The following is a 4,675-nucleotide window of genomic DNA, read 5'->3' as shown; positions in this document are numbered from 1 at the left end:
TTATTTGATGTTCTTTTTATTATCTGTTATTACACTTCAGCACCTGTGTGAGATTCCTTGAGGCTTATTGCAGCATCAGTAGCTCATTGGTGGTGATATTCTCTTCTGCAGAATCTACAGAGGAGAATATTATTCAGAGAGCTTAGGAGGAGAGAGGTCTAATTTACGAGGAACTCCACGCTCATTATGCGTTTGGCTGTCTGTGTGTGGCCGTGTCAGAACATAAAAAGGCACAGGTTGTTCAGGTTGAGGCGCCACTGTAATCAGAGCCTGCGTAGCAAATTATAGTAAGGGGATAAGTCAAACATTAGGTAATCAACCACCCAATCCCCTTCATGTAGCCAAACACATGCACTCACAGTGCCGCTCCCCCTTCACACCGAGCACAGAAACGGTGCCTTACATCACCCGGGGCATTATCAGGCCCTCTCCGTATGCTTTCACACATACTAAAATATTAGCCTCCCCAGTCACCCACCACCAAAACACAAAGGGTGACGTCGGTGCGGTCGGCGGTGGCAGGGAGCTTCCTGAGCACATACTTGGCCTTTTTTTGCCATCTGAAGCACATCATGGGAGAGGGAGGACAGTGAGGGAGGAATTTCCACACCATCCCTCTCCTCTTTGCTCATCCAGTGTTGCTTTCTTCCCGTCAGTCGCTTTCTCTTTGCACCCACACATCCTGTTTTCCGCCCGATATGCACCATGTGGCAACAGCAAACTGAATGAACTGCCTCTTTATCAGTCTGGGAAATTTAATCATAGGACCCACTCTAAAAAAAAAAAAAGAAAGTTAAATAAATAAAAATCTGGCAGCAACAATGCAAAAAAGTAAAAAACTATAAAACAGCACAACATTGTCATGTTCAATAACTGTAAAACCAGTAAAAATAACAGGAAATATTTTCAAAGTGATTTAAATATAGTAAACCTCTATAATTTCACTGTTACACATTGTAAAAGAACAAATTAATGTTTGGAAATATAATATTATTTGATGTAGACATTCTTCAAAGGTTTGGCCATCTTTTTCATACAGTCATCCTGTAAATTCATACATTTTTTATGTGATTTTGCTCAATATTATCTGTAAACTAACAAAATTGTAATATAATAAATCTCTAAAATAACAATTAAAAAATTATCCACCATTTTTCAGTCTTCAATATACATAGTTTTCCCTGAAAAATTATGTTTCATAATTTTAAAAATATTTAATATACACATTTTTCTCAAAAAATAATGGCAATTTTCTGTAAAATAATATAGTTCATTGGTTTAAATCCAGTAAAAAAAAAAAAAAAAAAAGGAAACGCAGTTCTACAATCAAAGAATGACAGATTTTTTTGACAAAATTATTACTTTTTGTCTGTGATTTTACTAGATATTATCTGTAGGTGAAATCTCTAAAATACCTTTTACAAAATATTTGCCTTTCTCAGTCCGTAATATACAAAGTTCTTTAAAAATAACTGCAAAATTCTATAAAATCTTACATATTTTACTGATTTAAATACAGTAAAAAAAATAACAGTGCAATTTTATGGTTAAAAGTTATAAAAAGCCAAATTACCATTCATAAAAATTAAGATTTTTGATGTGAAAATTATTAATAGTTTTGGTGTGTTCTTTTTTTTTACTGTCAACATGTAAATTAATACTTTTTGTCTATGATTTTACAAGATATTATCTGTAATTTAACAAAGCAGGCCAATTTTGTAAAATGCCACTTCCAAAATATTTTCCTTTAAGTTTTTCTTTAAAAAATTTGAAAGACCTGTAAAATAATGATATATTTAGGTGACTTAAATACAGTAAAATAAATTATAAAAAGTGCAATTTTATGGTTACATATTGTAAACCAACAACTTTCATAAAATTTTTTGATTTTTAATGTGGAAATTATTTATAATTTTGGCCTGTTTTTAATTTTTTTTTAGAGTCGACATATAAATTAATACCTTTTCTGTGATTTCACCAGATATTACAGAAAAAATCGAGTTTAAAAAGTGTAAATTCACAAAGTTACAATTGAAAATGTTCCTTTTCACAGTGGATGGTGTGTGAAACATCCTTCTGAATTAGACTGATAGTTTGCTGAATTACATATATAATCTTAATTTAGGACTGCCGTTAGTCTGTCATTGTTTTTCCTGTCGCTAACAAATCAATGAAAAGGCCAAAGCCAACAATGTGCTCAGCTGTCTCTTACTAATTCCTGTCTTCCCTCAGCCTGTCTGCTGCCCAGACTGTACAGTGCAGTGACTCACTGATGTCTGTTTTTATAGGTTTTGGACAACGGTGCAGCTCTGTGACACAGAGGAAGATAGATCAGGCTTAAGATATGCCGGCAGGACTTGTTAGAAGGATCACGTCTTTGTTTGAAGTCAGCTTGGAAGCACTCAAAGCCTTTTACAGTGGTGTATGTCATAAACAAAGCAGTTTTAAGGTGCAATCTTCATTTTCGCTCATGTATATGGCTGCCATTCAGGGAGAACAGGATTTATTCATAACATGGTAGAGCTGCTTTCTCCTATTTTGCACCCCGGTCATGAAATAACCTTCAGAACACACTGCAGCTTAATGATTTTGTCTCCTGGCAGACTTCAAAGCTCGGAAGCTATTTCTAAATTGGATTTTGTTTTATGTGTCTGTCGTCCTTTGGTGGTTGTTGTGCTTTGCTTCCGTCTCATGTTTGTTGTTGTCAGTTGTATAAGTTTTTATAAGTGTATTATGGTGTGCCTTTATTGCTAGGTCTCCCTCATAATAAGGTCTTCCAGGCAGGACTGGACTGGCCTTTTTTTGGTGAAATGAGCAATTAAATGATCTCTTTGCAGAGGACTGTGGGTCAGAATGGCCAGAAAAGTTTGCTGCCTTGCATACTGCAAAGTCCGGCTGGATGTAGCAGGACATCCTGGTATTTTTGGCCTGCTACATTTGACAGAGACGTATAGGGACGTAGTAAATCTTTTTCTGGCGTACTATATAGTATGGTAGTATAATACTGGAACACAGCCTAAGTCTAAAATTAGCTGAGAACTTTGCAAAACAGGTGGTTGAGAAGAGCAAGCGTGTCACAATTCGAAATTAGCCGCTGTACAGAGAGATTTAGTGTTGGAGGATGAGCTGAGATAAATCAGCAGCACGGAGACGATGCAGATGTTTTTATAAGTTCAACCCATTTTTGTCCATCCATCCATTCTCTATACACCGCTTTATTCTCACTAGGGTCGGAGGGGGGTGCTGGAGTCTATCCCAGCTGACTCAGGAGAAGGCAGGGGACACCCTGGACAGGTCGCCAGTCTGTCACAGGGCTACATATACAGACAAACAATCACACTCACATTCCCACCTACGGGCAATTTAGAGTAATCAATTAACCTCAGAAACACAGGGACACAGACTCAGACACAGGGAGAACATGCAAACTCCATGCAGAAAGATCCCAGGCCCAGGCCAGGATTTGAACCGGGGATCTTCTTGATGCAAGGCGAAAGTGCTAACCACTACGTTTGCCACTGTGCAGCCACAAATTTGTTTCTGCATTATCATGGACCACCAGACTAGACTGGTTTTGTAACACCACTTTTTGAAGGTATTTATAATGTTTTGACTCTTTTAATTGTCTTGATTCGCTCTCAGTCATTAATTACACAGCTTATGTGGGGTTTTGGAGTGACATGGTAGATATACATTAGGGTTCCAAAGTTTGAGGTCAACCAGACAATTTCATATTCTCCATGGAAACTCACACTTTTATTCACATGCTAACAGAATTGCACAAGGGTTTTCTAGTCATCAATGAGCCTTTCAACACCATTAACTAACACAATGTAGCATTAGAACACAGGAGTGATGGTTGCTGGAAATGTTCCTCTGTACCTCTATGGAGATATTCTGTTAAAAATTTCCAGCTAGTATAGTCATTTACCACAGTAGTCTGTGGCCTACGGATACGGCACTTGCCATTTGCCAATCAGATACGCGAGATCTGGTCACGTGACTCCCGGTAGACGCTAGCGGTACGGACCCGTAGCATCGGTACTACAGGTACGGACCCTAAACCTGACCCTAACACTAACCCTAACCTTAACCTTTGCTTACCTTTCAACAGTTTGCAGTGGTTAGCAGCTTCTTGACTCGCGAGACTCGCGTACGGGTCCGTATCTGTCTGCAAATGGAAAGTGCCGTATCTGTAGCCCACAGGCTACGGGTACGTGTCCGTATCTGTAGACACTACCATATAATTAGGGTAAATGGGTAGTGTGTATCGGGCTCAAAATGCCACAAGTCCATCCCTGACATGTAATAATACAGTTAAAAATTGCAAGTAAAAGTCCTGCATTAAGAGTGTAAGAGGACGCATTAATAATCAGGAGAATGTACATCCAGTATTAAAGTTGCTGTGACCGCTGTGCATCTTATTAGATAATTAATATCGATGCATTTGTGCAAAAAGCAGGAACTAATGATCGTTTTCTTTATGGATTGGTCTGCTTGTTGGTTTCTAGACGAATCCATTGATTCTTTGCAGAAACAGAAAGGGGCATGAGAAAAGAATTGGCACTTTTGCCGAGATTATTTCCAATAAGAATATTGCAAGCTTTAACCTTGAATACACAATAATTTTCAAGATACAAGGGCATCCTGGTGGTTGTCTGACTCATACCGTCTG

Source organism: Acanthochromis polyacanthus, chromosome 14 (genome assembly GCF_021347895.1).
Source record: "Acanthochromis polyacanthus isolate Apoly-LR-REF ecotype Palm Island chromosome 14, KAUST_Apoly_ChrSc, whole genome shotgun sequence".
NCBI classification, from domain to species: Eukaryota; Metazoa; Chordata; class Actinopteri; family Pomacentridae; genus Acanthochromis; species Acanthochromis polyacanthus.
Note: the sequence above shows the minus strand (reverse complement) of the source record.